Below are 22,891 nucleotides of genomic sequence, written 5' to 3' on the forward strand. Positions count from 1 at the left end.
TGCATCCGCACAGCAGGCACATGCTCTATAGCATCCGCCTGCTCGTCCCGTAGCACACCTATGTGTGCTATGTCGAGTTGTGTTGCCTGAGTGACGAGTTTGGCAATGAGCGCAAGCCGTCTTAGCCTATTTCTCATCTTACTCTGCCGGTCCAACCGTCCTAGGCAACGTGTGCAGCGACCGTCTGGACTACTTCGCCGAGGGCTGCCGCCACTGAACAGCTCTCCACGGCAACACGGAGTGAACCTGCCGGCCTGGCAGCAGGGGAGAGCAACGGAATATCGGTGTTTAAGTGTAGAAACGCCTCGCGCCGAGTCATTTTTGTGGCCAGGTTCTCTCCCGAAACCTCGTCTAGAGATCTGACGCGCACCACTCACAGGTCGGAGCACCATCCATTGCTTGCAAGCGCATCAAGACGAAGCATAATTCGTCATGTACACCGATGAAGCCGTCGATGATGAAGCGTATAAGCGCCTGAACGACCTGTAAATGTGGCCATTGGGATGCTTGTTCAAGCCGTTCCGTATGGTGCTACACGACGACATGCTTCATGCTTCCAAGGTAACCTCCAAATCAAAGCGTTGTGTAAATTGGGCATCTTTTACTAAAACGCTCGTGGACTTCGCACCAAAGCATGTGAATTTTTCTCCACTGTCTTTTAGTTTTCTTATTTTTCTTATATCCGAAACTTGACTCTGCAGTGAAATTTCCTCTTCCGACATTTTTCCACCACAATACAAACGTCTTCCGCAGTGACCGGGATTTCAGTGGATCTAATAAAAAATGCGGTGGCGTGCTGCTTGCTGATGACGGTTCCCTAAGATGTGTTTGGCGCAACGACATAGTGTGCATGAATCGGTAAAACTGAAGCCAGCCTTGCGTACTGCGAAAAATTGTTAATTTGATATTTCAATCTGCCGCCTAATATTTCCCCTGTCCTGTTTGATGCGGTCGTCTCTTCCATTGAAACAGTAGCATCTTCCCATAGCAAGCACAGATGAACCCTTCTAGGTGATTTTAATACTCCTGGAATTTATTGGAACACGCATTGATATTCTCATTACCATAAAAACACAGCGAACAAGTGCAGCCTGTGGTTGGACTTTGTCCTTGTGTTTCCTTCAGTGGCACAACTTGAAGACCAGTTCTTGTGGCAACGTCCTAGATTTTCGCCTCTCGAATTCCGAAGTTATATATGTCTCTCGTTCGGACATTTCCCTTGCGTGATACCGACAATTTTCACCCACCACTAAAGGTGTGTGTCTGCCTCTGTGTGCGCGCTGAGGTAGAGCTCCTCCAGTATCATAAATGAATGCTCTAACTTTGCTTTCAATCGTCGTGATTATGTCTGTATATATGATTTCTTGTCCACCACCGATTCGTCACTGCTTACAAACAAAACCAATGTTGATGACAAAGTGGGTCCGTTTAAGGAGCTCATTTTGAATAGTATGGGCAAATACATTCGCCAGTACAGTCCTAAAAGCTCTAAGTAACCCCACTGGTTCTCATTGGCACTGATACCTGCCCTTGTCAGTTGAAGCGATTTTCACATGTAGCCGACAGAAGACATCGCAGCTGAAGGCGACAAAGCGACTATTTGGGTTTTTGAAAGAGACGGGCTTGGACAAGCGGCTGTGACAGCGATGTCACGTACCACGCAAGAGTGACGCAAGAGTGTCACGTACCACGCAAGAGTATCTGACGATGTGTGTGCTGTGCTATGCGCTCTCCCTCTCTCTCCTCCCCATCTTTCGTCCCCCCATCCCGCTCCCATGTGTAGGGTAGCAAACCGGTCGAGCTAAACTGCTTAACCTCCCTGCCTTTCCTTCTCCACTTCTTCCTTCCTTCCTTCCTTCCTTCCTTCCTTCCTTCCTTCCTTCCCTCCCTCCTTCCTTCCTTCCTTCCTTCCTATGCCTGCCCTAAAGTATAAAAGTCGCGCGCGCCGCAAGTCCAGAGGTCCTTTGTCTAATGAACGGGGAGAAGAATGCCGCTTCTTTCAGACTCTGCAAGCGCTTATATAAGTCGGATCACGGCTCACATATTGCTTTCTTGGAAAAGCGCGCTTCCTAGCGGTTGGCGGAATTTTGGAAGTATACCCACAAGCGCTCTATAAAACGTCGAATTTGCTTTCGGCTGCACGACTCTAGAGGATTTGAAGTCCAAATAGTTGCGGATTGTTTTGCTGCCCATTTCTCATCCTCATATAAAACTTCGGTTATCAAAGCTGATGTCAGGCAGCAGTCCACACGACTCTTTCTACATCTAGTGCTGTGTTGTTGGATGAAAAGTTTGATGAAAAGTCCAAGAATGCCTTAAGAGATTGAAGTCTTCTTCATCTTGCAGCCCTGATGGCGTACCCTCTGCAATTCTGAAAGACCACTTGCCCCTGTTTTGACATATACATTTATTAGCTCTTCGAATGCTTACGCTTTCCTTCATATACGGAAGACTGCTCATATTTTTCCTATATTTAAGTTTTGCTGTAAACCTGTCCCTCGAATTATTGCCCGATTTCTCTGTGCTACGTGTAAGATTAATGAGCTCGCTCTTCACAAAATTTCACTGTGAACTCACTGATTCCAAACCAGCACTGATTTCCTGCCGGCCGCCCGAAGTGCAAGTGCCATGACACAAATCTCTATGCCGGTATTTCAGAGGGGTTGACGCTATTTACTGTGACCTTAGCAGAGCTTTTGATGTAGTCAGTCACTCACTGCTGCTGATCAAGCTTACGCAGCTTGGTGTCGACTCTTTATTTGTCAATCTCTTGCATAGTTATCTTCTCCAAAGATCATCTTAAGTTAACGTCGATGGCCAAACGTCTTCTTTTTACATGGCCGGCATCCCTCACGAATGAGTCTAAGGACGATTCATTTTTTAAATTTGCACTAATGACGTTCTTTCTACTATTCAGAAATCTTCATTCCTTCAATAGGCCGATAGCATCAAGAGCTTTAAGGAAATTCACACTGTTGATGATTGTCGCATCTCGCAGTCCGACCTGTTTTATTTTTCTAAATGGTGCAAAGAACATCACCTTGAATGCTGCTATTACCAACGTCATCACTTTCGCATGCAAAACCGCAAGTATTTCTTTTTGATTGATTGATTGATTGATTGATTGATTGATTGATTGATTGATTGATTGATTGATTGATTGATTGATTGATTGATTGATTGATTGATTGATTGATTGATTGATTGATTGATTGATTGATTGATTGATTGATTGATTGATTGCGGTATTATTCAAGGGCTTAGGTGGCATGCGGGGCATTGGCAGGCTAACATCTACAGGTCCGTGGTACCATGCGAAAAGCATTCGCTAGGCGGCGACATCGAACATTGGACTTTCTCTTGACGTATTCGTTTTTCTCCCCCCTACTGCATGGTTTCGAAGCGGGTCCATATGATCTATGAATACTTTCGTCATGACTTCCCGCGTCGCATTTTCGTTGTGGAAGCAGTTCCTGTAAGATGAAAAATTTTGCTACATCATTCTGCCCCCGAGAGTTACGTTATCGTCCAGCAGCTTAAATTACTCAGATAGAGTTTCCACAAGAAAAAAACATTGAGAAAGCGTGACGCTGGCTCAAACTAGTGCACGGCAACTACAACTAAAGTTTAGCATTTTTGAGTAGGCTATACTTAGCAGCTATTTTGCCCGTGTCTCGACCTGCCAGGGTGGCTTTAATTACGCATTGAACCTTCAAATCATGTTCTACGTGGCAAATCTGCATGGCGAGATTGAATTCACAGGCGAGTGCAAACCTCCACAATCCACAAGACATCAACTTTTTTAAATACTGCCGCCACCGCAGCTTGTATTCGCATGATGTGAGCCTCTCACAGATGTCGCAAGCATAACAAAGGGTCCCTTCATTTCGAGCAAACCAATAGCGTTTATGCTCACGCCGCTGCAAGAGTAGATTGTTACAAACTAACTTGTAATGTGACAGAAAAGTTTTCTGCATGCACGTACAGTCGCGGACAGAATATTATGGACCATGAAATCTAAGAAAAAGCTGAATATCTCCGCAACCTCACAACGCAATCTGGTATTTGCATTTTGGACCTCGACTAGAATATGCTAACAACGTTGTCGTGGGCAGTTTCACTGGTTACTGCTACAGGCTGCTCGGGAATTGAACGTTTTCGGAGATCCCGTGGTCCATTTTATTCTGTCCGCGACTGTACCTTTCTTTTTCTTTTCTTCACAGCAGCTCTGTCGTCCAGTGTTGAAAAGCAGGTTTTAATTACTGAACTTTAGTTGCGGCTGCAGACTTATTTTTGGACTCTACTATAGGAAAGCAGAGACCGACACCAGATAATGTTTTGAAGCTGCGGCGGGTTCGGAGAAACAAACGTAGGTTTTAATGAGGAAATAATTTGTTTTTGAACGCCTGCACCAAAATTAGTTTGGTGTTGAAAAGTTAAGCAAGAATTGATTACGGCCCACCCCAACTCTCGCTGTGCGCGCAGCGCGATAAATGAAAGCGTTCATGGTTTACTATTACAAGGAAACAGGTGATTGTACATTGATTTGCTAACGGTACAGAGAAAGTCAAATGTTTACGAAAGGTGTTATTATAACCGGCTACAAATATCCCAATTATGATTGTGCTCATGGGATGGTCCTTCCATATAGCAGAAAACATCAAACACCGATTGCAGGTCGGGAGCGAAGTTTCAAAGGGCCGCAACAAATTGTCCTGGAATGCTGAAGCGCCAAGCATAATTGCTCGCACATTTGTACAACCCTGATGTTGCTTAAGGGGAGCGTCATTCCGAGAAATTAAAAATATATTTAGAGAAATTACGTTTTCCGTTCGGAACATCGGAAGATTCAACATCGTGTCGTCTAGTCTGTTTATAACGTCCTTGAGATATATGTTTCCCGTTTTATTTATTGCGGTATGCTCTACACAAACATCGAGTATCATTTCTGTGGGCATCTATAATTTTAGACTTTGTTTTATTTGCTTTGTGTGCCTTTTTCGTACGTGGTCCTCTAACTCCTAACAATTCTCAGTTCACTCTTCCTTTCTCTTCGTTCCGCGTTTACAGAGAGCCCCCAAGAATGAGAAACGCAGGAAACAAAGAGAACGAGCAAAAGAAAGTATATACGATATTGCACGGCACACGCACATAGCGAGTATCGCGCCCCGCGGACTTATCCCTTGGCCGGAAAGCCAAGAGAGCATGAAATTGAGAGGTGGCCATGGGAACGGTCATCGCGACACAGCTTCTATCTCTTACTGTGTCAGCAAATGGAGACGCAGAGCGAGAGGCGAGCTGCAAGGCAAGAAAGGATAAATACAGACGCCTGAGTTGACGGCTGTTTCGAAGCCCTGTCTCGCTCCGTCCCGGTGGGAGCGTAAACGATTTCGGCAATTGGGTCCGATAGTCATAGCTACCCGTCCCCACGGCATGTACACGAAACACCCTTGTGAAGTTTGCAAAGACAATGGAAGACCACAATATGAAGCATACATCGAAAACAAGAAACCAGCATGACGGGCTGTGTTAGCAAATAGGCAAAATGTGAATGTCGTATAGTGGCGCATTAACGCGGCGACACGCGACGTTCGGCAGATACCATTGAAACCAAGGATCACATTGGCGCTATTTATAGCAGCCTTTCGGCCGACCACGAGACATGAAAGCTTCTGCCTTCTATAGCTTTTCCGTTAACGTTTCCAGCATACATAAATAAACCTTAGTGCTATCCGCGACGCTGTCCTATTGCGTTATAGGCGTCACTATGCGGATAAATTGCTTTGCTCATTGCACACGTCTTCATTTTAGCGCTTGCGTCGATTGCTCACTTAATATAAACTCATCCTTGAACGTCTGCTATCCGTGCTTATGACAAACTGAACAAAGTGCCACTTCTGACATTGTCCAGTATACGATCAAATCTATACACATGACATTCTATAGATACAAAAAGCAAACGAACCAAGACAAATATTAATGTCCGTGATTTTCATAAATAGTTACACAGGCTGGCCTAGGTTGCAGGTAGACGCGTGGTTAACTGGTGTGTAGTGTTAGTACACAGATATAATAAATGACCAGATTGGCACCAGCAGTTGTCGTATACGTGAACCATTGACCTAACTCTACCTGTGGCTTCGCTGCTCCGACATGAATATTTATCCTCGACAAAACGTAAAATATCACCGGCCCTTTCTTTTCACATTATTGGTTTAGATTCGTCGTAAAACGTTAGTCGCAAAACACATTCTACACTACAGCCACAGTATACTCTGCAGGTGTGCAGCACAAAACGGGACAAATTACCAAATATGTTTCGATGTGGGCATGACGTAGACGATGCGCGTCCAGGATGCACATCGTCGACACCGTGTCCAAATCAAAACATATTTGGTAATAGGCGTCCTCATTTGATCAGCCACGCCCAGCTGATGTCTACATCAATCGGTACGAAAGCAACGCCTTCTTGATTTCGCTCTACTTGATATCTTAGTTTTCGATGCTGTGTATTTCTTAAACATTAATGCCATGCGTGTAACGCTTAAAAGTAAAGTGTTCAGGTTCGTCATCAGTAAACAAAGCAACCTTCGCGACACCTGAAAAGCGGGCTTTTTCGCAATAAGACCCAGCTAGAGGCAAAACTAACCAGCGGCTTTACGACCTCTTGGGCGGCACGACAACCGGTCTGCCAGGACACTCAATCTCTCAGGTATTCCAGGAATGCAATAAAGGCGGCAACTAACATTATATTCACGAATTACAAAAAGATAGGAATTCTGTTCCTGAATTACTTGCAACGAAGTATCAAGCGAGCATCCCGTACTGCAACGAGAACCAACACACCGAGATGTGGGACATACGACTTCAGTGCTGTATGAGAATCGAATAGCATAAGAATAACGATGCGCCTGCCGCATTCAGGATGTAATCTTCTCAATCATTCCGGTAATGTGAATGTCTCAGGAAAGCAAACACAAGAACGTCGTTTGGCCATACACAGCGTCTCCCACTGCACGTCAATTTACTGAAGTTTTCAGTTGCAACCCTTCAGCAAAAATCACGCAGGCATGTGCATTCATTCTTTACTGCTTTCGAATACGCCAAAAAAAGCACTAGTACAAGAAAGATAACTAACAAAAAAATAACAGAGTGCCATCCTGTTTGGTTATATAAGCTCTCTCAAAAACAATCACCAGAAAGCCTAAAAATAACTTGTCAGTTCATGTTCCAGGAGTTGTCTACAGGAATTGTCTACAGGCGCAGTCTTACACCCATAGGCAAAAGAAATGATTGTTCAAAGCCAAAGTGTATTTACCTGCTAGGAACTTTTTGCAGATCAACAATTTACAAAGTTAAAATTGTAACTCACGCAGTGTGCAAGAGAAGAAAATACCTGTTATTGCGGCTCAATACATTCGACTTGGGGGCAAACGCCAAAAGTAGGTCAGTGCAACATTTATCGCTTCAAAATAAGGCACGTACATTACTGCAACAAGGAATGAAGTTCGTAGTATTTCTGTGGAATCAATTTCATTATAATATAAACGTAGCCCGTCTTAGTTACATGGTCGCACAAATGTTTGGTGGGGACAGCTGTGCCGTGCGACAACCAAGGCACTATTCATACCGGCGACTCTTGTCTAGTCGCTAATAACATCCAAAACGCGGTGCCTAACCTGTTGTCATTCTCCTAACATTCCTCACAAAATGCCGTGACTGTCACACATCACAGAAGACTTCGGCGTTAATGTGGCGAAATGAGAAATATAGTTTACCTTTGTATTCCTTCCTGTTGTACTCGTCGCATTTATGCCTTTTAATGTAAACTTAATATTACAAGCAGAATAAGAAACGGGCGAAAGCACAATTTCCCCACATCTGTGCACAGCTATCAATCTCTTCTCGGTCCTAACAACATTATTGCAATCTACGCGCACGTGCCTACCTGGTGTTATTTAAGGTAACCTGTACCGGTAATAAGAAAACGTATACAGGTGTCCCAGCTAAAATTAGTCTGTTCTAAAATATGCGAATGCTACGTAGCTGGACAGGACGAATGTACCGTTGTTTACCGTCGCTTTGAGATGCTCATTTATTTTCACTATTTCACCTAATTCGATAATTAGTCCTAATTAATCAACTTTCAAATATTATAATTCGATGAAAAGTCTGAATGACAAAATTGTGGAGCAACGTGAAGAACTCCCGCTTGAGCTTTCTGTTGCTCAATACGTGCTACATAAGTGTTTTTCCGAGCGTGAAAGAAGCCCGCGAATGGACGAAAAGTGCCTCGAGCGGCCAGTCGCGCGGAAATTTCGCGTGCATTTGCGGACTTCTTTCACGTTCGGGGAAACACTTTTATGTAGCACGTACTGAGCAACAGAAAGCTGAAGCGGAAGTTCTTCACGTCGCTCCACAATTTTCTCATTGACACTTTTCATGTAATTGTACTATTTCTAAAGCCGATTAATTAATTAGGGCTAACTATACATTTAGGTGGAGTTTAAATGTAAGCAGACTAACTCCAAGCAAGGCAAACATTACCTTCGTTTTATCCAGCTACTTGGCATTCGCATATTTTAAACTCTGGCTAAAGTCAGCTGACACACCCTGTATATGCCTAGTGTGTAATTTGCATGCATGCTTCAAAAAAAAAAAAAAAAAAAACGCTCCAGTTGCTTCACCGCTGCTTAGAGCCTGCATTAGGACCACGTGCTGTTCTCGAGACCCCCGTAGACCACCGAGGCTCAATGACACTTTCAAATTATGCGCTTTGTCGCTCAATTTACCGCGGTGGCCGACTAGGCACTGCCTTTTACGAAATGCCCCCCGCGACGAATTGAACCCCTGCCACGTCTTTCGGCGTACTCGCGAAAGTCTCCACTCTCTACATGTAGAAGTAGACCTTTTGGCTGTGCTTACTCGATGGCCTACAGAACAGACTTGGAGTTTACGAGGCGTGTGGACCTCATTCGTTCTGGGTGAGTGTTGAAATATCCAATTTTGGACGCAACTGGCTTTGCGGGCGTCAGATGGTTCGAAGGCTTCTTACGAAAGCGCCCCCCCGGCGCTCCGTAATTCCTGCAGCTGCAGCATAAAATACGTGATAACTTAGCTTTACGCGAAAGGCACAGGCGAAGTTAAAGACGAACGGTACACGAAGCCGAGGATGGCAGTCTTATACGCAGAACTTAGCGCTTCCAGTTAATAATCGCACAAGTAGCTTTAATGAAGGCGTTTAGGTGGAAAGCGGCCTATTGAAATAGCGCGTCGAAGGGAAACAATGATAATGACAGCACAGTAATTCGAAATCGAAAAAGAAGTCAGCAGTTTGGTGTGGACGTACACGTTACTAAGTTGTGGATGTATTCAGAATATTTAAGTACCCGCTGACTGTCGTGTTTCCAACAGTGGCGTGCAGACTGTTGACCGAGGAGGCTGTTCCCTTTGTTCGACCACTTCAGCCTTCTGTTTCGTTAATCAAGCACATTCCCGCCTTGAAAATTAATAAGAAAGAGCGTTTCTTAAATGTCCTTATTTGAATTTTAAAGTCACTCCTTAAAGTCAGGCAAATGGTGACCACCATATAAACAAAATGGCGAACCATACAAAATAGTCCACGAAGCAGGCTTAGCCGAAGTTTCTATAGAGGGGCCGAAATGTAACCTTTATCGAAACATAGCCCTTTAGTGGTTTAATTGAAATTATTATTATTTTGATAACGGGATATTGCTATCTGGTGCCACGTGTTACCGCACAGGAGAAACGAGCTTTCTGAGATTAATAAGAATTGCAATAAGAATTTTGTATGTAGAACGGTTACTGGCGACTGCTGTGTGCTACGCACTCATAAAGCTATGCTCAATAAAGCATGAAAATTGAATTAGCATTGCTTGGTACTTTGATGCTTACCACTCGGGCCACGCTGCGACAGCGAGAAGCATGAAGCCACAGGGCGCTGTCTGCCCGCTGCTAGGTGAAGTGTGCAGAACTTCACCTCGAGGGGCGCTGCTTTGCGTTTTCTTTTTTTTTTTTTTGCAGCCTCCCAGTTTTGGTTTCGCGCGCTCTGATAGCCGAAATTCGTGGCGCCACAATTTTGCGGGTTATCCCAGTTCTTTTTTCAGATCACAAAGCCAAGACAGCTTGTACGGAGAGCTCGCTCCAATTTCTGAGTTACAATGAGCCCGCTGGAACTAAACGTCCATACGGTAATGAATGAATCTTTGTTAATTAGCGACTAATTACCACGTATCGGCCGTCACCTCGTGGTCGGCACCACCGATGGCATGTCTCTGAAAGAACTGCCTTGTAATTCGAGAAGGCAGTTTTTAAGTGTTACCGAAAGTCTTGCAGAAATGCCCGGTACAAAGTTCAAAATGAGATCACAGCTCGATAAATTTCTGTGTGACTGAAACGCCAAGCAAACAGTTGTGTGAAATGTCGCGGTTGAATTTTTTTTTACTTGTTAACCACGGTTACTGCTGCCGAGTTCGCGACGACATAGTGTCTACTATTTCGAATGGCGACCATCGCCGACTCTCTGCTTTTGCCGTGAACTAGCGTCTGCGTGAAGAGCGAGATAATGCAGCAGATTACCCAGAAAATGTGACAGTGTACTCGACGAACTTCCGACTCATGGCAAAGGGTGCGACACAGCACCTGGTAATTGCTAACTCGTGGTAATACAAAGAATGCCAGAGAAATTTATTTTAGTGCGACTCACTACGCTTATGGAAATAAAGAAAAAATGCCCTATACGTCACTCAGCAATAATGCCTAACGTCGGTCGTTTTCGCAATCACTTCGTTTAAACCCGAGAACCGACTGATAGGACCAACTCGACAACAAAAACGAGAAATCGTATTCAATCGGGCTAGTTCGGCGCGTTGAGCAATGCAAATGCATCCGGATTGCAACATTGAGAATCTATGATATCGGCATGTGAACCCAGCCGACGTAAATCTATGAAAAGGAGACTACGAATGAAACTAAGGAAACACGGACAGGGGACTATTTAGTATGGGGTATACGCTGGGCTGCTTGCTGATCTCCAGTCTGCTTTGTCCGCACAAAGTTGGGGAATTCGTCTTCAGAAATTGCTACACACACGAACTCTCATTTCCAGAACTTCCCAAACGAGTTGGTTGCGATATGGCACGAAGATAAATTATAGGGACCAGGCTGGACTCTGAAGAAGAGTATGACATACACGAAAGTTGACTCGGCGACTAATAAACGTTTCTCTCCGTTTCTTTTTTCGTGTCTAATACCTGCCTTCAATTCCAAACCAGAGAGCTCCATTTGTTTACACTTGCACACTCGCGGTAACTGGAACGATGATGTTCCTATAAAGCCAACAATTCCCGCTTAAAGAAAATGTAATGCTCCCTTTTGTTGAAACCAGAAGAGGCGGCGCGATAGGCGAAACACGTCGGGCAATGAGAACAAGTCAATGCTCCTTGCATACTTGGCCGCGGATGATTTCCCATCTATCGGGTTGCGTCGTTCCAAGACGAGCAGGGTAGCCGCGGGGAGAAGCGGGCTCAATCAGTGACAGCAAGCATGCAATCACCTTGTTTCGTAAGGCAAAATCAACTCGTCCTTGATTTCTTTTCTTTTTTTTTCTTCTCCGACAGGCCTGAGGCGGCTGCGCTTCGTCCCGAGGTTGCATGAGAAGTAGAAAGCGCTGCCATATGCCACGCTTACCTTAGGCGGGTGATCGTAGTGTTCATCGTACCGGCGGGGCCTTTGAGGTTCTGGCAACTTCATCAACCAGTGGAATTCGACGATGAGGGCAGAATATGGACGACTTCCTTTGAGTCGCTCATTTGCGTGGTCTCGACATACCTGCACATAAAAAATGGTTCGACTGATTTGTTAATGCTAGAAAATATCCATTTGATTCTGCCGAGCTACCGAAGTACAAGTTCGCAACAGCATGCTTTAACTCGGTCCACATTAACGTTTTACACGACGCGATAGCCCGCATAATGACCGTTTCCGAGGCATGTATGGCTTGGTTGCTGGTGTTAACTTAATGAGAATCTCCTCGAAATACGGCATGCTCCATGTGGGTGTCGGAGTGATGAGGCTTTCTCATGGATGTCTTGAGAATTAACTTGAAAAGCGAGCTAGTAGCTTTGCATGCTGGCTTTCTTGAAGCTTAGGCCAATCATACCAGCCAAAAAATGGAGATTATTTGGAGTAAAATTTTAATACTCCACCGCCATGTGTCATGTCACAGCCTATTGACTCCCGGCACTGGTGTGTAATGTACGTTGCCTCTGCCAATTCTTACAGCATCAATGCAATCATCTCACCAAACAAAATATAGCCAGTACGTCCAAGCCCACGTGGCTGCTGCCATAACACATGTTGCCTATAAGAAGGGAAAGGTGCGATGTAACGCTACTGTGTTTGGAATAACGGGTAGCCATTCACGAATACGAGTTCGTAAGCGCTGATCGTCATTAGTGGGAGGCGCCCTCTCTAGTAATGTGCTCGTTGTTACAGTTAATCGAAGACTCTTGTTCAAAACCTCGGACACGTACCAACTGTTTTCAGAATGCATGTTATAATGGCTATACTGCGGGAATTAATTTCTGGAGGGGCTGTGCGGAGGCACCGGCAGCCATGCTAAAAGATTTCTGTTCATCTACCTTTGCTCGTGAGTCAAGCACATCGTTGACATATGTTAGTTTAAAGGTGCAATGCATGCATGTAAGTTGTGCTGTGAAGTATATTGTCGCAGGGATAATTTTGAGGAGTTCCAGGATCTCATAAAAGCAACAACGCCCTCCAACCCTCTTCCCCTTCCTCCTAGCCCACCGACTTGCATGTCATGATCATTCCTTAACGTCATTGCGTATATTTTTGCTTCCGCTTTGTCACACACTTACACAGCTCACCTCAATATAAACGTTAGAGAGGAGAGATGTGGAAGCTGCACCGATTCCTTATTGGGCACAATTAATTTGGAAAACGTATCAAAAGCACTGCGCATATTCCCCGATGGGACAAAGGACCACCTTCTCACGGCGCAAAGGATGCAGTTTCCCGCGCCGGAAAGACAATAGCGACTGGTCGAAACGGGCAACGTGAATAATGCGCGGGCATCGCTCAACCAATGAGCGCAGCCCTAAAGACTAAGTCTCGGCTGGGAAAACCGCAGCTCCTCGGAACGCAATTCTCAGCACCGCGGGAAGCTGCAGCACTCCACAGACTGCAACGACGCTCTAAAGACGGCAGGTGCACTCGCGATGCGTTACAAGGATAAATAACACGCGGAACAAATGCGCGCCTCGCATCGAAGTTCTCATTCGGCACAGTCTGCGGCCTTTCGTCACCTTCGGCTGCGGACGCGAAAGCTTACAGACAGGTGAGAAACGGTGCCGCTTCGAACCGCGCGCGTAAGTTTTCGTCCCTCGGCAGTGATCGCACCAACGATGCGGCCTAGGAAGGTGGCCGCCCGAACAGAGAGCTCCCATTATTCCTAATTTACTGCGACTCCCCCGAAAGGTAATAATGATGAAGCGCTCAGGACTTTGGCGCAAGTATAGGCGTAGAGAAAAAAAAACTAGTCTGAGAACACGTTTAGTTTCGCGAATGTCATTTGTCAAGCAAGTGGCGACAATTATGTGTAGAACACGGGCATGGCGCCGAGCGAAACCCGCTCAAACCGAGAGCTTGTCGTGTTTATTCACTGATCCCAAATTCTCAATACTATTCACCTAGCCATGCAACTTCCGCCTAACTCTACGGGAGCGTTTCATATACAGCGCCTGCAGTGAATGCACCGCAGCGCTGGCAAACGAAAAAATTAGAGGGGAAAACTTGTACGTTAACACAAAGGGCAGTGTGCCTTGCTATTTGAAGCTCGAGCTGGTTGCCAATGAAGAAAAACATACCGGATAAAATACTCGCAACAAGGAGAGGCACGTGTATGCTGCGGCAAAAATCCGACAACCCCTCTGCACATCCAGATGGCAGGCATGCGTAGGGATTCATCCATTGAGAGCCGCAGATAAAATACACCTTCTAGAAGTGCTTGGATTTAAAGTGAACGAAAGTTTTACCCGGTCACCAGTCGAGATAAGCAAAAGACCTTTCGAGTATTGGTGAACAAAAAAAAAACAAAAAAACTGGCTAAATATTGACACGACCGGATCCGTTACAAGCGTAAGTAGCGGTACAAGGTCGATATCTATAGAGTAGTTTCAATAATAATAATAATAATAATAATATTTATTATTATTATTATTATTATTATTATTATTATTATTATTATTATTATTATTATTATTATTATTATTATTGGCTGCGGGCTGCCTTCAACGTAAAAGTGCCTGCCTCGCCCCCCTGCTCATCATAGTGGTCGCCTTGGGCTGCCCTCTGCGAGGCAACACAAGCTGCCAATTCCAGTGAAAATTACGGCGTGCCACTAACGATTGCTGCGCTTCGCCTGGTGAGCGATACTAGCTGTGTAGGTTTCGACAAGAATTCCTTCAATGAACAGTTTTCCCCTTCTAACACCTGTTTTTGTACATTAGTTTCCCAGCTGTTGTATATTATCATATGTTTATATTATCTAACTAGTTTGCTGTGAACAATGGGAAAAGACGACAGCTGCATTTCCTGTCATAAGGCTCTGCCTACTGATGGAAAAATAATGGTGTGTACTCAATGCAAATATTCCTATCATCTTGGACAGTCATGTTCTGGAATAGCAGCTAACACTTTCACTACTATGGGGAATGCTAAGAGAGATGCGTGGGTCTGTAAAACGTGCAGAAGCAACAAGAAACTAAACAGCGGCACAGAGACTGAACTGGAGGATAACAGTGGTTCTGAGTCATCACTGTTGGATGAGCTAAGGGAAATCGGAAAAAGTTTGCAATCATTGCCGATTCTGCATAAAAAGGTTGATTCTCTCCTACTGCTGCAGGAAGAGTTCACGGCTGTATCGAAATCAGTTAAGGAACTAGAAGGATCGGTGTCGTTTTTTTCCGAGAAGTATGATTCTGTTTTGAAACAACAACGGGACATTCAGGAACGTCAAATATCTGATTGCGCTAAACTGGAAGCTCTGAAAACAACGGTGGTAACTCAGGCAGCAGTAATACAAAAGCTAGAAGAAAAGCAAAATGAAAGTGAGCAGTACAGCAGACTTAAGAATCTTGAGATCCACGGTATGCCAGTGAAAAGTAATGAAAGCCTAACACAAACAATCACGCAAATGGCAGCAAATCTGGACCTCTCGGGGTTTTCATCTGACGATATTGCAGCCGCACACCGCTTAAAAGTCAAAATCAGTGGTACACCTGTGGTCTTGGTGCGCTTTAAATCTGTAATTTGGAAGGAAAAATGGCTTGAAGCGCGGGGAAAGCTAAAGAAACTACCTGAAAGTGCTTCATTTCCAAAGATCTACTTCAATGATAACTTGACCAAAGTTAACCGTGATCTCTTCTGGAAAGCGAGAACGAAGGCAAAAGAGGAGGGTTATCAGTTTTGTTGGACGAAAGGAGGCAAGATCTTCGTGAAAAAGAATGAAACAGCGTCTCTTGTTCGAATTGGTAAACAAGCAGACCTGGAAAACATTGCTTAGCCAACATGCCTTTTTCTTTCAGTGAACTACCGGACTTCAGTTCATTTAAAACAGAATTTCCGTGCAGTTCTGATGATTTTACCATTGTGAGCGTTAATATTCGAAGTCTGCGTAAATACTGGGACGAATTTAAATTTCAGGCTGAATCGGCAGCTAACTTTGTAGACGTATTTGTAATTACAGAAATCAATGTTTCCCAGGCTTGCCTTGATACGTTTACATTGGAGGGCTTTTCCGCACATTTTGTCACACGAAGCGGGCGTCGTGGCGGGGGCATTGCTCTCTATGTAAACGACAACTGTGAAGTTTCTTCTGTTGATGCATCTTTTGTACATGCCGAATCTATGATGGTCAAAGTTTGGAAAAGGTCATTTTCTGTTCATATCTTATCGATTTATCGACCACCCTCATGCAGCCTTTCACGGTTTATTGTTGAGCTTGAAGAAGCTCTGCGGCAGTGGAGCTGAGTGGATCAATTTTGCTTGATCGGAGACTTGAATGTCAATATTTTATGCCCTGAAAAAGTGTCTGTTTGTGATTATTTATCTACGTTGTCCGCTTATGGTCTGGAATGTACAATTGCAGCTCCTACTAGAACGGAATTAGTTAATAATAGCCTAGTGCAATCTTGTTTAGATCACATAGCGGTCAGAGCTCCCTGCTGTTCATTTAGGTCATGTACTATCTTACAACGCATGGCGGACCACTATTTCTTAGCATGTCGTCTAGTTTTACCAGACACGTCTAGAACGTCATCGGTGGAAACTGGATCTGGGCAGAGCAAATGCCTTGTCCCTACTGTTAATCAATCCAAGCTTGATAACCTTATCGTTTCGTTTCACTGGTCATCCTTAACCAAAGAAGATTCTTCGGCCAAAGTATATGAAAGGTTCTGTATGCAAATGAAAAATTTTGAATTGCGTTGCACACGGCTGATAGCTAAGCCGATAAGAAAGGGTCACTGCTGGATGAACACGGAAATTCTTGCTTCCATTTCGTATCGAGACAACTTGTGGAAACGCTGCAAAAGAAATCCCAGAAACCAAAGACTGCGATTAGAATACAAGTCGGCAAGAAATAGAGTTGTTGCTCTTCTGCGTGGCGCCAAACGCCGTTACTTTTTTTATAAATTCCAACAATCTTCAAATAATGTAAGCAAAACTTGGTCTTTGGTAAATCATCTCAGAGGAGTGAGTTCCAGTAACCGTTCTATTTTCGGTGTTTTTCAACCTCCCACGGAAATGGCTGATGCTTTCAACAGGCACTTTGTTAAAGCGTCCCAAAGGGCCGTCTCTCCATATACAAGCACTACGCCATTAGGGCATTCCGTATCTGCGTCGGCTTTTCTTCCGAAAATTTTGAAGGGTGATCTGGAAGAAATTATTTTCAGTTTCCGTCCTAACAAGCACACTGGATATGATGGGATTTCTTTACACACCATCAGAAGGAATTTCAATGCGCTGTCAGATATTATCCTGCATATACTGAATGGTTTTTTGGAAGGCGACGAAATTCCAGAATGCTTAAAAACTGCAGTTATGGTACCACTACACAAGTCAGGGAAGAAAGATAGTATTGAAAACAATCGGCCAATTTCTATATTGCCGGTTATTGCTCAGGTCTTAGAAAAATTTCTTTTCCACACTATGTCTTCTTTTCTTAACAAATTTTCTATCCTGACCGATCGACAGTTTGTTTCCGGGCGTGGTACTGTGGCACTGCTTGAGGAATTTTCAGATGAACTGAAATAATGAAATAAAGGATTTCGTGGGCCTTTTACAAAGTTCTCGAAAATTACTTGAGCAACAGATTTCAGGTGGTCTCTACCGATGATAAGGGCATATTTAGTTCTAAGCTGTCGGTAAAAGCTGGAGTTCCTCAGGGGTCCATTTTGTCGCCATTGTTGTTTAATATATTTGGTAACGACTTCCCTTTGACAATTTCGAAATGTTCAGTATTCCAGTATGCTGACGACACTGTATTATTAGCGAAACACCTTTCTTATAAAACATCCACTGAAATGTTACAAAATGACGTGTACAAGGCAATGCTTTGGTTCTCTAATAATGGAATTGTTGTAAATGCCCAAAAAACAAAACTGGTTTGTTTTCGCTCCCCACTTAAGACTACTGTTATTAACATGCCTCTCTACTTGCATGAGTCAGACTGTGTTCATTGTAAACGTGCACCTATTCCATACGCGGATTGTGTGAAATATCTCGGAATCTATTTCGATAGTAATTTATTGTGGCAACATCACTTATCACTTATTTGTTCTAAACTGAGGTCAGTAGCCTGGCTGTTATTTAATATCAAAAGTATTGCACCCTTGTCTGTAAAAAAGATTATAGCACAGTCACTAGGTTACAGTGTGTTGAGGTATGGCATTACAGTGTTTGGCTTTTGTTCAGATCGTTGGAGATGCAGGGTCGACCGGATTTTAAAAAACATTCTTAAAAATGTTGCGTACAATTCCCCAATAGTAACATCTGCAAACATCTTCCGTGAACTTGGGCTACCAAACTTCCATTCATTACTTATAGAAACAGTTGTCGTTAAAAATTTATGGAATTCCGCTTTCAAACAAGAACGTGCCGCCGCAAGGGAGCTTAGAAAACATGTCCGTTATGTAGTTCCGCGGTCAGCCACAAGGTATGGCGCGGCCAGACGCTGTGCTTATGTGCCTGACATATTTAACAAATTACCAGAAGAAATATTTAACGCTACATCAAAAAGCACGCTCAAACACTTCCTAAAGCAGCTATAGTAAAATTACCCTCTTGTACATTTTTTTTTGCATCGCAATATTTACCTCTTCAACTTTTATTATATGTAGATAACCAAATGTTATCTTGTTCTTTTCAATTTTTTGCCTTTCATTTTTTTTTATTTTTTTTTATTCATCTCTCATCAATTTATGTATATATATATATATATATATATATATATATATATATATATATATATATTTTGCTTTGTCTAGTACATTCATAGGCACGGTCCTACAAGCCAACTGAGGCTTAGACCGGCCTGCTTTTGTTATTTTGTATATCTTGTGGCAATAAATATTATTATTATTATTATTTTTTTTTATTCATCTCATCAATTTATGTATATATATATATTTTTTGCTTTGTCTATTACATTCATAGGCACGGTCCTACAAGCCAACTGAGGCTTAGACCGGCCTGCTTGTGTTATTTTGTATATTTCGTGGCAATAAATATTATTATTATTATTATTAACATTATTATTATTATTATTATTATTATTATTATTATTAATCACTGCCACCACCCCACCATCCTAATTTATGTCCACTGCAGGACGCAGGCATCTCCCTGCGATCTCCAATTACTCCTGTCCCGCGCCAACCGATTTCAACTATTGCCAGCACATTTCAAGAAGTTCCTGAGTTTTCAGGAAGAGAAAAAAGTAGATGCATACAAAAATGCTGGAATGAAATGCATGTATAGCATACCTGATTAACTCAAGCAGCATAGGAGACTATTTGTCGCCACCCACCCCCCTGTTACGAACGCGATGCCAATAAATCGTGATCGTCACCTGTTAGTACTCCAACTTTGCCCAAGGCTCGACGGCCATTGTTGGCTAGTGAACATCGCGCGGTACAACGTGTCATTTGCCGCACCGTTTATCTACGGTGTTCAAAAAGTGAAACGCGAGCAATTTTGAAGCTACTGCAGTGCGTTCTCTCGTCTCGAGGTTCATCTGTATCTGTACCTGAGGCTTAATTAAGACTTAATTAGAAACCGGCTACAGACAGATTGCACATCGCACATATATGTATTTACGCGAAGCAGCGTGCGTTGCAGTTTGTCGCTGTTAACGTTTCATTTTTTGCATTATGCATCTCCCTCCATGTGGTGACAGCGCGGCTCAGTGATTGCGACAACGCCTAGCATTTGCTGTGTGCTTGCGTGTTGGTCGTGTTGCAAGGGATCCGACGAAACAGAATCCTTGTTTTGTTTCCTATACTGACGCAAGCCTACTAGAGAAGCGGAAGCGGCCGCTCCGCGGCGAGAGACTCCCGGCTTCACAATTGACTGGAAATATGCTCGCCTGTGAGAATACGATGTGAATGCGGAAACGGTTATTCGTGCAGACTCGTTGCGCAATGAGCTGAAATTTTGTGTCGCTGCAATGTGAGCGATAGAAGCTCAAAGCGGATGCCATTCTGAGAATTCTTGAAAGCTTGTCGGCTTGCTCGCTTGTCTAAGCCGAAGTACAGTCTCGTTCAGTAGCACACTATCGGTTAAATGAGCCACTCAACAAGCTGAATACCCCAAGTAAACAACTGATAACTAAACTACAATACGTAACTAAAAGCTCACTAAACTAACAAATTATGCTAACTAAACTAATAATTAATAATTACCTTAACCAACAAATTAACTAAACCACATGTCTCACCTAATTAACCTAAAGCTAATTGGAGGCTGAACTACCTGCTCGCAAGACATCTAGAGCAGTTTGTGGGAGTATATTCACTCTCTGCTCCCAGAATATACCGAAATTTATAGTCAAGTAATTGTAGGCCACTTACAGTGGCGAGCAAAAGTTTGCCGACCAAAGATGCCGCGATTGCTTTTCTTTTTTTTTCTCAGAGTGGGCATTCTGGCTCAAATCATGAGCACACGCATACGTGCGCGCGTTTGACCAATACAACGTATTAAACGAGTTCCAGGCTGCGGGGCTGCGGTTGAATATGTATAATATTTTTTCTTTTTGCCGATGCCGTGGCCCCCAAACTTTTTTGCTCGCGACCTCATTTTACAAAAAATGCAGCAGATGCAAAGTGTTTGAATCTACATAGAGCGAAGGTTCGCGTGAGTGCATAAAGAGTCGGAACACGAGTACACAAACGCATTCACGCACGCACGCACACACACACACACGCACACAAGCGGCGGCGCACGCAAATTATACCGAGCCTTTTGTTAAGCGGATCTGGGAAATACTAGTGAGTACGACGGACGCCTTGAGCGCATTACGGTTTCACAGGCAGCGTGCGCATACGTACGTAGCGAAATTCAAATCCGTTCTATCCGCAAGAAGTGTTTACTTCATGATTACAATGCAGCTGCGGATGCCCGAAGGCGAGCTTTCTGGTTCTTTTGTTGCTTTCCCCCGCACGGCCAGCGTCTCCGCTGCCGCGAATGTGTGTGCGTGTGTATGTATGTATGCATGTATGTATGCATGCATGTATGCATGTATGCATGTATGTATGTATGTATGTATGTATGTATGTATGTATGTATGTATGTATGTATGTATGTATGTATGTAATGGAGCTCGCTGGTGCAGGATACCCGCCATCTTACGTGCGCACTCGAGTTCGGCGGGCGCAACAGCGGCGCTTGGAGCATAACGACATAGAAGAACCGGGCATGACTCTCAGCAAAGTCTGGGAGCGGAAACGTGCACAAGCTCTGCTCGGGCGAAACGTGGCGTAGAAAGGGATGGAAGACGTCGCTACATAATTTAGTGAAAGCCCACGCGTTGAGTTGGCCCCGAGTCCGCTTTTGCGTGATGATGCATGTGCTAGGCACCGGAGCATATTGGCGTCGGGTCTTCCCCGTGTCAGGAAATGTAGGGATGTTTAGAAGAGCGGCACACCGTGTACAGCTCACATGTGGAATAGACGCGTGGCTAAAACCACATTACCAGACGTAAAAGCCGGTGATAATACAGTAACTTTTTTGTCTCAAGAGCGCGAACTGCGATAAACATTTTTACCGCTTTTAGTTTGCGACTCTGTCCATGCTTGCTCTATGTATTTTAAAAATTTGTGAGATAAAGGTATGCAAACGATGTCCCGAAGACGATGCTTCACACAAACTCCGCCATCGATGAAATGAGATAGGAACAAAAACAGCTAAAATGGAGTATTTATTGTTTCTCCAGAAGGATACCAATTAGACAAGATTGCATGCCGACGATAAGAACTAAAGAAACAGTGCGCGAGTTCCATGAATACGCGTAGAGATATAGTAGCGGCACACGTCATACAAAACACGTATCGACCTAATCTACCTCTCCTTACCAATAAAACAGAAAATGAACACTGAAGCGTTTATCGGGGAAAACACTCGGATGGTGTCATTTTAGTTCCTTTCAGCTAGCGCCTCCTTGAGGCTACATCTGTGCAAGTCAGTGAATGTTCTCAAGAAGAACGGAACGCACCAGGTACCATCCACTGAAGGCACATTCTTAGCACATTCAAAAGAAATTATGATATTCACCAACCCCAAACTAGTAGTTCCCCAGGTTTTTGTCTACCTTTAAACCATGTTTCATCCCGACCAGACGGGCTTCCGTCAAACGCTGAACTTCAAGCCCAAACTGTAGAGAACGCCCGAATTCCAGAAGCTAAGATACACTGCTGTTGGGACGGTTAATTGGTCTGACGAGATAGGGAGAGTTGTTGAGAGTATGTGGGGGAAAACAAGCAAGGAAGCGACAGGGCTGGACTCATAACAAGCACAGTAAACATTATATTCTAGCTGGATCCCATCCCCTCGACAGAAGGCCAACACTGTGATATGGCGGCAGGTAAATAGATTACAAAGGCCGAGTGACTGTCGCTTCTCCGGTTTAAAGGGTATGTAGTTATAAATAATGATCACTATCTTCTTTGTCATAACTCAATCGCTTTGAAGTTAAGCCTGGGGATCTGGAGAATCTCGTCAGCAAGGCGTGATTTCCGTGTCAATACTGATCTCATGACGGTGTCTGATCCCATTATTTTTTTTTTTTCACTCTCGATGCGCGGTCCTTTCTTTTTCCGCATGCTGCGCAAGGACGTCTCGGCTGAATGAAAATCTGCGCACGTCTGAAGAGTACGCGAGCCAAATCTTGCTGAAAACTGCACGTTCGAAGGCCTATGGCTGCGCGACCGCGCGCACACAAGATGAAAAGCTGAAGACGAAAAGAAAGATATCAGTCGAGTACTCAGCAGCAAAGAAAACACTCACTGGCGTCTCCTCCGGACACATTCTTTAATAAAGCGGAGTCTGATAGAAGGATGAAACTGGATAATCCCAGCTTCCGGTTTCTGCTAGGATAGGCTTCACGCTGGTTGATTCCCTGCTTTTAGGTCAGCTTCCACAATCTAGTTTCGTTCTAGCGCCCTTGATCGTCTTTTTCGTGACGAGTGAAAGGATTTTCGTATCGAATAAAGGATTTCTTTCTAGGAAGGAATCGTAGCGGCAGCATAAATATATTGCAGGGAAAGGAAATTGCTTATATCAGAACTACAAG

At 44.0% G+C, this 22,891-nt stretch overlaps 1 protein-coding gene across 1 annotated transcript in view; it reads right to left on the reverse strand.

The window, feature by feature from the left end:
* The window catches only part of LOC126518285 (uncharacterized), a 118,211-nt gene extending 106,306 nt beyond the window's left edge, over nt 1–11,905 (reverse strand). The window contains exon 1 of the mRNA XM_050168129.3: nt 11,710–11,905. The gene's annotated coding sequence lies outside the window, so the exon portion shown is untranslated. The remainder of the gene's footprint in view (nt 1–11,709) is intronic.
* Nucleotides 11,906–22,891: the final 10,986 nt, after the last annotated feature.

The sequence above is a fragment of the Dermacentor andersoni genome, unplaced genomic scaffold (assembly GCF_023375885.2).
Source record: "Dermacentor andersoni unplaced genomic scaffold, qqDerAnde1_hic_scaffold ctg00000041.1, whole genome shotgun sequence".
NCBI classification, from domain to species: Eukaryota; Metazoa; Arthropoda; class Arachnida; order Ixodida; family Ixodidae; genus Dermacentor; species Dermacentor andersoni.